The 12946-nt window shown below is 37.6% G+C and overlaps 1 protein-coding gene across 1 annotated transcript in view; it reads right to left on the reverse strand.

Moving 5' to 3' along the window:
- Positions 1-12946, reverse strand: part of OLA1 (Obg like ATPase 1) — a 1233063-nt gene that overhangs the window by 416019 nt on the left and 804098 nt on the right. The gene's annotated exons all lie outside the window — the stretch shown is intronic.

Genomic DNA, 12946 nt, shown 5'->3' on the forward strand with positions numbered 1-12946 from the left:
CGCCTCTAAGTAGGCGATATGCGATGGAGTAAAGCTGTAGTTTTTTGAGATGGTCTGCATAGGGCATCTGTTTGAGGCCAGTAATCCTCTTTGTGAGGTATTTCTGTTGTCTTTCCAGTTGTTGTAGATGTCTTGTGAGGTACATACCAAAAGGGGCATTGTACTCTATAATGGGTCTAATGAGTGATGAGTAGAGGGGAACAATGGCCTCTTTTTTCTGGATGAGAATCCTTTGGTGAATGAGATGAGCCACGTAGAAGGATTTCCTGACCTCTGTGGCGATGTGATTATCAAAGGAGAGACTACTGTCCACCTGTGTCCCAAGGTCTCATCACATTTTCGGCATTAAGTAGACTACCAGCTATGTGGTAGTTCATGGGTACAGAGTTTTACCAAAGGGGATGACAATACACTTTTTGGCATTGAGCTTCAGGCCATGGCTTTGACACCAGGTATCTGTCTCAGTGAGGCCCTTTTGTAGTTTGTCCACATCGTTAGGAGTTTCGATTATGGCTCCTAGTTTGCAGTCATCTGCAAACTTTGTTAGCCAAAGACCTTCTGTGTTGGCCTGCACTTCAGAGAAGTAGATACCAAACAGGAGAGGACCCAGGACTGAACCCTGTGGTACTCCACTTGTCACTGGTCTGATGTCGGATTTGGAATCCGCTACTTTCACAGTGTGGGTTCTGTCCGTGAGCCAGTTGGCAACCCATCTTGTGACACAGGGATTTATACCTAGTTTAGTGAGCTTATCTATAATTCCAGAGTGGGGGATGGTGTCGAAAGCCTTAGCGAGATCTACATAAGCTGTGTGAACCATTTTACCCTCATCTATGGCTTTGGTGACTGCTTCAAAGTCAATCAGGTTTAGGAGACATGATCTGCCTTTTACAAATCCAAACTGAGTAGGGTCCAGAGTTTGGAGATTACCAATGTCTTTGTTTATGAGTTCCACGATGATACGTTCCATGGCCTTGCAGACCAGGCTCGTCAGGCTAATGGGGCTGTAGTTCCCGGGGTCCGTCGTGGCTCCCCCTTTGTGGAGTGAGATAACTTTCGCAGTGCGCCATTCAGTGGGTACAAAGCCTGAGGTGAGGCTATGATTGAACATGGTACTTAGGTAGGGTGCCAGTTCATTCTGTAATTCATGTAGAACGCAGCCTGGGATATTGTCAGGTCCCATGGATGCTGTGTTCTTGGCTTTGGAGAGTGTGCTTTTTTTACCTGTGCAGTCGTGATTATAGGAACTTTGCATTCTTCTGGTATAGAGATGGGCCCTCGAGGGGGGTAAAGTTAGCACTGAACCTATCTGCTAGGATGTTGGCAATATCAGTTGGTTCTGTATATTTAGTGCCATTATGCTGTAACTCAGAGCAGATCTGAGTGTTCCCATTTAGATTCTTGACATAGCTATAGAATGCTTTGTGGTTGTCTTTAGAGTCAGTGGCAATTTTGTTTTCGTAACTAGCTTTGGAGGATTTTATGAGGGATCTCAGCTTCTCACTGAGGTTGACCAGTGAGTTCCTCCAGTCATGGGATTTTACTCTTTTTTGCAACAGTTTCTTTCTTCTATTGTAGAGTTTGTTTATGGCAGAGGATCACCAGATTGGCTTCCTTTTTGTGGAGGATAACATCTTGGTTCTATTAGGGATAGCATGATCCATGCACTCGTGTAAGTGCTTATAAAGTGCATTTGTGTAGGATTTGGTAGTCATACCTCTATTGTCCGTCTGCATGGGTGTCATGAAGTTTGCCACTTCTGTCTTAAGAAGTGTGAAGGTGGCTTTTGAGAAGTTTTTTACAATTGTTTCCCTAATTGGGGCTGGGGGTGGGATGTGGATGTCTAAGCTGATTAGCTTGTGGTCGGATCTGACCAACGAGGAATTGACCTCTGGTGTGGCACACCGGTTTCCTATGTTGGTAATGACCAGGTCTAGGATATTGCTGCCCCTGGTGGGGGTGTGAATAAGTTGATCCAAGGCGTTGGAATTTATGAATTCTAGAAAACGTTGAGCAAAAGAGTTGGTACATGAGTAGTTTTCCCAGTTAATGGTGGGGTAGTTGAAATCGCCCATTATTAGGGTGTTGGGTTGTACCCTAATACTTTCCAGTGTATCAAGAAATGAGGACAGGTTAAGATGTTTCATCCATTAGAAACTTATTTCTTTGTGCTGTCCTAAACGTTGTTTGAACCAGGAAACAAGTTACATGCTGAGTAAGTTTTACTAGCACCAGTTTTAGAGATGTTTGAACAAGGAAAGAACACAAATGCTGTGCAATACTGGTTTTAAATATTTTTTTAAGTTGGATCTACTAAAATATCTTTTTGGTCACTTACCATGCAATATTAAGATTTATGTTTAACTAAACCTAAAATATTCATCTTTATGTCTGGAGGCAAATAAGCTATCGTTATCTGACATTGTATCCAATTCACCTTAGCACAGATAAACTCTTATCTTTCTCCTGTAGCGATACAAAAATATATAAAATTGCATCCCGGTTGGCACCTTTGTTGAATAAAAGCAAAACCCAAAAATCTTTTTTCTTTTAAAGGTATTATATAATTTGAGAATTTCTATTAAAATGTCTAGTCATTTTAAAGGAGTATTCCAGTGTCTTTGTGTATAATTTATTTATAACACTGAAAACAGATGACTATATATGCAATGATATGGTCACAATGTGAGGTATTTCTAGCTATGCCAGGCGAAGTAGGACAGTGGATGTGTAACATATGCCAGCACAGCTAGCTGGAATTTTGTAAAGAATTATATGTCATTTGCATATCAAACTGATTTGTACTGATGCTTGTGATAGTGTGCCCTGCTGAACAGAAAAATAAATACACATGCATTACTGTACCTGTTTAAATGTATATGTTTTAACATACGATACTGGAAGAGAAGAGGCTAATCTCAAACTTCAAAAATAGTTTGAAATGAAATTACCTGGCTTAGGCCATAAAGATTGTATCTTAATGTTCTCAATGCAGCCAGAGTTTAAAAATCCATACTAGGAAGATTCCTGTGTTGTCTTTGGAGTAAACTAATTGCTACTCTGGAAGGATGAAGGGTGAAGGTTTGAAATTATTTTATGAAGTCCAGAAGATGCAGCAGATCTTAGCAAGGCTGTGTGTGTGTGTGTGTGTGTGTGTGCATTATTGACAAATATGTGCTAAATCCTGACAGCTTCTAGCCAAGGGGGGGGGGGGGTATGGGAACCAGAACTCAGATGACCAGATGTATGTGATGTCATTCTGTAATCCATGTAATCCATAATGTGACACCAGTAAATTATAAAAACACAGCTTTATTCCAAAATCCAAATGGAAAAAATTCCACAATGATCAAGTCAGAAAAGACCAAGCAGCAATTGCACACACTGAATAAAAAACATTTACGTTAAGCTCTTTCATCCCCACCTTAGGGACTTCCTCAGAGCTATTCACAAAAATTAATCCCAGCATTCTTATAGCATTCCACTTAAAGGGAACTTACACTATGAAGCAACAATAATTTGTAAATGTAAAATTCAAATGTCCACTAACAATATATCACAAAAATACTAATGGCATAAAAAATATAAAATATATATATATATATATATATATATATATATATATATATATATATATATATATATATATACACACACACATTTTAAATACTAAAATTAATTGTTCAGGACATACCAATAAAGTTAAAAACCATATATATTTTTCCATTGGATATAATTTTATTACAACATTTAATAAGGATTCACAATCGATGTGTAAAATCATTTAGAAAAATTGGGATTTGTTGTCTTTAGATAAGAATGTAGCTAGGTTGTTTAATAACTATTAAAAAACAAAATTTACATTTAGAAGGGATAGATGTTTGAAAAGCATCATGGAACAGGTGGGTAAAAGAAAAAGAAAAAAAAAATATATATATATATATATATATATATATATATATATATATATATATATATATATATATATATATACACACCTTCAAAAATGTTGGGAATGTAAAATGCGGTATGTGCCCACAATGCTTTTTGATTTTAACCACTTCAGACAAATTTATTTTGAATGGTAAGGCATTGTATATTGGGGGGGGGGGGGTTCAATTGTCAAAGTGAAAATGTAGTCTACCTGGCGAAGTGTACCTCAGGTGCAGTTTTTTATGTGGGGAAAACTTGTAGGAAGTTTAGGGCAAGGATCGATGAGCAGACATTAGATATTAGACACAAAAAGGATTCTAATGCCCTTAGTAGACATAGTGGAATTCCCTAGTCATGCCTTTAAATTTTTAATTTTACAGCAATTAAAAGCAAATAAACAAGGAAATGTACCCAGGGAGGCCCTTGAAATTTGTGAATTGAAGTGGAAATTAATTTTGGATGCTACTAGACACCTGGGTATTAATGAAGCAGTGAATATTAGCTATTTGAAAATGAAAAATATATATGTTTTTTAACTTTACTGGTATGTCCTGAACAATTAATTTTAGTATTTAAAATGTATATATATTTATTTTTATGTCATTAGTATTTTTGTGATATATTGTTAGTGGACATTTGAATTTTACATTTACAAATTATTGTTGCTTCATTGTGTAAGTTCTGTTTAAGTGGAATGCTATAAGAATGCTGGGATTAATTTTTGTAAATAGTTCTGAGGAAGTCCCTAAGGTGGGGATGAAAGCGCTTAACGTAAACATTTTTATTCAGTGTGTGCAATTGCTGCTTGGTCTTTTCTGACTTGATCATTGTGAAATTTTTTTCCATTTGGATTTTAGAATAAAGCTGTGTTTTTATCGTTTACTGGTGTCACATTGTGGATTACAAAGTTTGTGGTTTTTCATTCTCTTATTCTGTAATCCATCACTAAAATGATATTTTAATACTAGGCAAGATTTGAAGTCTCAGAGCACTCCATTTTTGTAACCTGGCAAAGAAGGATCTCTCACCAACTTCATCTTGCCTTGCTCTAGTAAGTAACTGGGGAATAATAATCCTTTACATCAGTCAGGAAAATATAGTGACATTAGTTAAGTATTGTTTTTTTCTGTAACTGTGTGAACCTGTCCACCTGTGTTATTTTTAATATTTCCTGTGATGAAACTCTGGTGTTTACTGTAAATAGATATTTAGTATTTTCATGTTCTTTTACTTATTGTTAAATATATTTAAACTTTTCACTATGAGTGGTCTTTTAGAGAATATTTTAATCTCGGAGAACACATATATATCTATATATATATATATATATATATATATATATATATATATATATATCTGGTGACAGCTCTGGCCACTCCTGGAAGCAGCCTTACCACACTGGCCAAACACTACCATTTGTATTAATATTAATTTCACTCACTATAATTGTGTACCCTTGTAAGAGCCTTGGAGTAGCTGGCTTTATTGTGTCTGGTAGCAGTGTAACTACCTTATAGCCTGGGCAGAAGGGGCATAGCTAGTAAATTTTTGACAGCTTCTCCCAGGTGTGTGTATGTTGTGTGTGTGTGTGTCAGCTGCTAGGACCAGGGGAAAGAAGCACTGGTTCCACAGAGAGAGTGGTGGAGAACTTCACTTAGACACTCAGTTGAGGTTTCAACTCTATAGCTGTGCTAGTGGGAAGTCTCTGATTGGGGACCTGGAAGGAGACAGAGAGACTGTGTTCCCTGTGTGCTCTTAATGGAAACTGTGCTTAATGCAGACAGCTGCATCTGGAAATACTGGATGAATCCATTTTTGTTCCAACTGAATATCCCTCTCCAGTGCCAGTGGTGAGGATTCAGGCTCCTTGATTACTAGCCCAGAGTGGGGGCATCACAGTTACAATAAAGATATAAATGAATATTTTTTTTCCAGAGTGCATGCTCAGCAAAATATCATTATATAAATGCAATCTGCATGCTACAAAACTGGCATCAGCAGCGTGGAATCAGCTACAGCAGATTACAAAAACAGTCAAGCTGCAGACACAAGGTATATATTTTTCCTCAAATCTAAAGAGTAATCACTACACATAATTATGGCATCTTCATTCAAAGTGGCTAGTGCAGCAGATATTTGCTTGTAAAACAGAATAAAGAGCAGTATAACACAACTGTAATGGAAATAGAAGAAAACTTAAAGAATGTTTTGGAAGACTGCACATCGAAGTCAGACATTGCGAGAGACGGACAGGTCCTGTCTATAATGTGAAGTTGAATAGTGGACAAATATTTTAAAGAGCAGGTAAGAACACTGGGTGGGCTTTTGACAAAGTACCAGCAACCTTTCTGCAAGGACTTTGACAAGATCCATTAAGACTAAAACAGGTTTTCTTGTCACAGAAAAAAAATCAGAAAGACATCTACAAAGATCAAATTCTACTTTTTTTTTTTAAGCACAAGACATGTCATTAACTTATAATGCTCTTGAAAAAGTACAGAACACAAACCTCATTTTGAACCATTAGTATCTGTTAAAAAAATCACCACCACTAATCACGACAACAACCAGCAAAGATATTATATTAGTAGCATTATATTACTCCAGCATCATTTATGGCTTACTATTCTCTTTAAAACAGTGGTGCCAAAGTCAGGTATACCAGGGAGGTCAAACAGGCACTCCTAATCAACTTCTTATTACAAACTGTGAACATTTACATAATTGATGTCCTCAGCATATGCACATATACCAAAGAAGCAAGAATAGATGTGATCAGCTGATAAATTAATCACCGTATACTGCTCACCTATTTGCAAACCAATCCCCTGACACCATCTCACAGTCCCTCACAATTAATTACCAACCCTCAAATAAGTGCAATATTTAAAGCCTGGTATCATCCTATCAATCAACTTTTTATAATCATTTAGAATCTTGCTCTCAAAATTAATCAAGTTCAAACACTTCAATAACATAATTATAAACAGCAGTACAAACAATACTCTTATCACTGGACCAGCTGCAACCAAATACAGGCATCCTCATCTTATTTGGTGCTTCTCAACCTTTAGTCTATAACCCTCAGTCAGTACTCAATAATACATGGCTTGTTGCACTAAGTCGGCTTAATGCGGAAAAACTCTCACCCTGTACTCCTCCCCTCCCTTTAACACTGTTAGTCCTTATCAGCATATATACATCACATCTTAAAATCATCCCTACCATCTTATAAGTTAAGCTAACCAGCCTCACTTTCCTCTGTTTCATTAAAGGTTCAAGCAAGCTTCATTTGTACTCGTATCAAATATCGACAACGCAGGATCACTCATTAAAGAGGCATGCCTTAAAAAGTAAGTTAAAAATAATATTCACACAATTACACTTAACGTCAGAATAACCAACAGATGGCCATGTTATAAACTTTGCATGGTTATTAATTACCTTTTCTTTTTACAGAAGGCAATGACAATCATGTTTCTTCATATTTCCCAGAGTCATTCTGAAAATAAAAGCTTTAAATCTAACTGGCACCAGGCAGTATAATCTCATTGTCAAAGTACAATCATTTCATGAATTTTATTTTTCTCTAGTATCAATTGCCATTAAAAAGGCATGCATTTACAAGGTACCACAACTCCAAAGTCCCTGCATCCTGTTTAATTTATAATCACCAGATAATTTGAACTTTGCATTCCAACAAGATGCAAGAATCTGATTTACTGGTTACTTTCAAAATCTCTGGACAGAGTATGAGCAACCCTTTTCAAATGGCACCCATGGATCATACTTTTTTTGTCATACATTAAAATGCTGAAATGAGTCTTTTTTCAGCTCCAAAATGAGTGCACAAGTTACATACTTCTAAAGCTAATCAGTAAAAACAAAATGAAAACTCTAGCAAAGCTAGAACTTCCACTGAGTGACCTCCCAAACCTCTTGTATCAGAGGCACATGGGATATATGCAAATGATTCTTATGAACTTCAAGTGTTTCAGCTCATTGGTGTTTTTGAATGCCCATGACTTGTTTTGTCGTTTTACTGGACAATTTCAGGCCAATAAAGCCAAACCCCACTATCTGTGGATATGCATATTTCGGCCTTATGACCTTGTCAGCACAGCACAAGCAGAGTGTTTGACTAAGCATTAGAAACACAGGGCTGTTACACCCAGTTGATGTCCATCATTAGGGTCACTGCAAAAATATCCCAAACAATTGCCAGAAATTGTCCAGTAAAACGATGAAACAAATCATGGGCATTTAGAATCTCCAATGAACTGAAACACCTGATGTTCATAAGGATCATTTGCATATATCCCATGTGCCTCTGATACAAGAGGTTTGGGAGGTCACTCAGTGGAAGTTCTAGCTTTGCTAGAGTTTTCATTTTGTTTTTACTGATTGGCTTTTCAGTGACCTTCTCACTCATTGTTTTAGTTTGTTGTTATATATTTAAAGAACCACTGTTATTGAATGGTGCCACATTATCAGAAATAATAGAATACAATGACTTGGCCATAATAATTACTTCCAAATGTGGTGTCAGTAGTATTTACAGCTACAAGACAAATATGATTACTACTGAAAAATATCACCTTGAGACACGCACAATATCTTACAGAGCTAAATAAATTATTTATTAGATCAATACTGGAATATAATATTGCGTTTAGTTCTTTTAAGGCTGGATAGTTGAACAAACCTGGGTCAGTATAAAGAAGGTTTATGGAAAAAAATAAAATATTTATCTAACTTAAGCTAGGAAGACAGGTGTAGACAATTAGGCCTTTTTACAATTCACTATTGTCTATTCCGAGGGAAATTAAATTTGGCCTATAGTGCATTTGGGAATGATATTTTACAAACAATATTAAATTTACAGGTTTTAAAGGAGTACTAGAACTCAAACATTCCAATTGTAAGCACAAGGTTTCAATGTATAGAATTTATTTAACATTTGTTGACCGGGAAAGTCCAACTAGGACAGAGCCTATTTTCAGCAGAAGCCCTGGGAGAAACGCTCCAGATGAATGTGTTTGGAATAACAGTAAAGGCATCATATATTACCCAGAATATTCCAATAATCTGAAACAAGTTACCATGTTATATATGTTTCTCTCTCTTATTTAGGCGGATTCAAAAATAAACTTGATGAATGGATGGGAAATCAGGTATATGATTCATCGCTTATGGAATAAGTGTTCACTAAAAGCCTTAAGGCATGAACACTAACTAGGACATATGAACTTAACACTAACCAATATAATAATAATATAGAGGACAGTAGTACAGGTAAAGCTTAGACGGAAGCCAACAAAATAACTCAATTATACATTAAGCATGTGGAAGCAGAAAATTACATGCATAAAGAAAATTAATAAAATATAGCAAGTCTTTTAAGCAACATTGACTCACAAACCAGCACTGTACAGACAATATTCAATGATTACACAGTGCTGAAACAATGAACAGGCATACTCTATGACATAAGAACACCAAAACAAACAAGGAATCATTAAAGGCAGTCACTTAGCACAGAAAATTACAAAGGCATTTGTTTTATTTTATATTGTCAAAATTTATTTAGCACTGTAAATGGTACATAAGCAGGAACTAAATTTAAGCAAGAAAAACATGGATAACCTACAACAGTTTTGTATCAGCCCAGACCAGAGTGACCACAGAGAAATCTATCACAATAGAAAATAGCAGGTATACATGTTATGCAAGTGAGTGGGGAAAGTGCAATAAAATAACAGTAGAAAATATGACATGCGGACAAAATATAATAGCAGAAAATATTTCATAAAGAAGAAGCACTGTTTAAATAAGGCAACCTGAACTGTTTGTATGGTGATAAGACCTCAGCTTTATTTAGCAGCTACCATATTTAGCAGTAGCCAATGAAGTAGTGCGAGGTAATCAAGTTACTCAAGTGCACTGCTCATTAGGTCACTTTTAGATTGTAGCCACAAATGCTGGTGAAGTCTACACAAAGACGGCTATAGCTGGGCAGCCAAGAAGATAAACTTACATATTACAGAACAAAAGGAAACCTAAAATGTAAACACAAAGCAGGGAGTACAACAGGCAAAGTTTTGTGAGCTTAGAAGGGGCGTTGTATTATCTCCAAAGAAATGCAGTGGTCTGGGTTAGGCAGTTGAACTACAGTATCAGAACTACCACTGAAAGCTGACAAAACCATTTGAAAGTATCTTACAGGAAAGCTAGAAGAGGGAGGATTTTCAGCAAACCATTATGAAACGATCTGTAGCCTGGGTAAGACACCCTAGAGAGTTTCTCTAATTAGAAAGATTGGGGTGGTCAACTCAGAAAATAGAATGGACCAAAAACTAAAATTATGTACTTACTGTAACACTAGTTCTGTTTTGTTTTGTTCCTTCCAGTTTAACAGTTGGGTTATCGGTTCCAACCTTGGAGCTTTTTTCAAGAACTTCGGATTGAAGGCTCTGACTCCTTCCCTACCCTTTATCCCTCAGGTCCCCTGATTACCTCGGATCAAGTTTGCTTACTTACAGGCACACACACACACACACACACACACACACACACACACACACACACACACCTCAAAGATTAATGTAGTCCTAACAACCTAAATTTGCTTGACCAAAGGATATGGGTAACAACAAAGAAAAGGCCCCTGGTCAGGTCCAACAGATCAACTAGGAGGTTGAAAAGTGACAATCTAGGATGTGGGATGGATGAAGAGAACACTAAACTGGATAGATCAAGACAACCCTGATCTAGAGTTATGGTAAGTACATAACTTTTTATCCGATGTGGTCTTTTCTGTCCGATTCAACAGTTGGAACAGATGCCCAAGATACCTGAAGCTGCTGGGCAGTCTCATGGAAGAATATTCTTCACTATGGTGGAGCCTAGACTTTACATCCAACCTGTAATGTGACACAAAAGTATGAACTGTAGACAAACTAGCCACAGTACAAATCTCATCAATAGGAACTCTAACGAAAAAGCAGTGGAAGAAGCCACAGCTCTGTTTGAATGAACTTTTCATTTGTTAGGTAAAGTTAACCTCATTTTGTCATAGACAAAATATATATAGTAGGAAAGCCACCTGGACAATGTAACTTTATATACTCCCTGACCCAACTTGGTCTTTGAGTAGGAAATAAAGAGCTGGTCTAATTTTCCGATATCCTTCATGCAATGCAAATAAAACCTAAGTTAAAGATGAACATACCATCAAACGAAGATTATATTTTTGTTTGAAAAATTAGGAAACAACACTGGTAGATTGTCTGACTAATTTGTTTCAGAACCCACTTTCAGCAGGAAATGTGGGTTAGATCACAAGATATGGAGGTCTGCAAGACAGAGCTTGTAGCTCAAAAATCGTCCTAGCTGAAATGATTTCCACTAAAAATATTGTTTTCAAAATCAGGAATTTAAGATCCACTGAAGAAGCAGGCTCAAAGGGACCCCTTGTTAATGCCTGTAGCATGACATTAATATCTCATGAGAGAACTGGATCCCTAATTGGAGATCCTAAAAGAAAGGTGCCCTTCAAAAGGGCTTTGAAAATCTTCGAAAAAGCAAGGGAAGTTTGATCCTGACCACATGGAAATTTGAAATGGCTGTTAGTTTTTCAACTATCAGAGTCCGATTATCATGTTTGTGAAACAATTCCCTGTGTTCGTGTGGGTTTCCTTTGGGTGCTCCAGTTTCCTCCCACATTCCAAAGGCATGCAGTAGATGGATAGGACACTCTAAATTGGCCATAGGTGTGAGTGTATGGTGTGGAAGAATTACAGCGGCATACTAGTCACCTGGCAGTGTAAACCTTGGTTCTAGATGACTGTCATTGTTGAAGTGACACCCGACCCCATGTGCAAAATGGGAAAAAGGGGTTGTGGATGGATGAATAAAATCTGAATGACTGGGGAAGTCAGCTTGGCATCTCTGGTAATCACTAAAATTGGATAAACCATGTGGTCAGCCCTCAATGAGGCATCCCAGGTGGGTGAGACAGAACATCTAGATGTCTAACTGATCACTGCTGCAGTATTCCTGACATATGGGTTGTCGCCGGTGACATCTAGCTGGGATAACAAAGCTTTACCTTCCCTAGGATATATGTCTGATGCATGACCTCAGATTATATGCATTCGGTAACACGTGTGGATCCTCAGACTATCTCCATACCGGCCGCCTGAAGACTACTAAGAGAGGTGTCTGGTCAGACAGGAGTGGTGTAGCTCGGCTTGGTAAGAAAACTCTCCCATACCCATGTAAGAAAGCAAATGCTACTACAAGAGGGGGAAAGACAACTGAAGTTGGAAGTAAGAGAAGAGGGGATGAAGGGTGGGATGGGATACTACAACACTGATCAGTTGGACATCTTCTGTTATGTAAGTTCTTAAACAACTGTACTGTGCCCTGGCTGAAATCACTGTTGCAGAATTCCAGACATAACAGCGATTCCCAGAACTGAAGGAAGAGTAGTTGGCTACTGAGAAAAAGAGCTGTCCAGCAGTCCAGACAGGACTGACTTAGCAAAGGCTGCCCTGGACCTGGAGAAAGCATCAGTTTTGTAGTGCTTGGTAAAGATGTGTACAGAGGACCAAGTGGCTGCCTCCAAGATACACCTGGAGTATGTTCCTTTGTGGAAAGCTCCTGAAGAAAAAAAAAAATTTAAGCTTGTTTCCTGCCTTTCCTGTAAGTGGTCTAGACTGTTTGTAGGCGTCTGAGCCCCCAAGCCTTTCTGTGTTGGCGGGAAGCCTTCTAGATTAATTTTGTTTCTTAGAACTAGCCAGTTTTTTAGTTTCAGCACTCAAATCTGTTTCTTTGAACTCAGCACACTTGTTCAGAACTCGTTGTAAGCACTAAATAAGCTGCAAATTACTACGGCACTCAACTTTCCTCACTTGTCTAGAGGAAAGCAGTTTTTAGTACTTAATAAATAAGCACCTATCCAGCAAAGTCTAAGGGTCAGCTCCCGGTGATTTCTCCTCTCTACCTGATG

This window comes from Protopterus annectens, chromosome 6.part1, assembly GCF_019279795.1.
Source record: "Protopterus annectens isolate FY-2018-M chromosome 6.part1, PAN1.0, whole genome shotgun sequence".
In the NCBI taxonomy this organism is placed as follows: Eukaryota; Metazoa; Chordata; order Ceratodontiformes; family Protopteridae; genus Protopterus; species Protopterus annectens.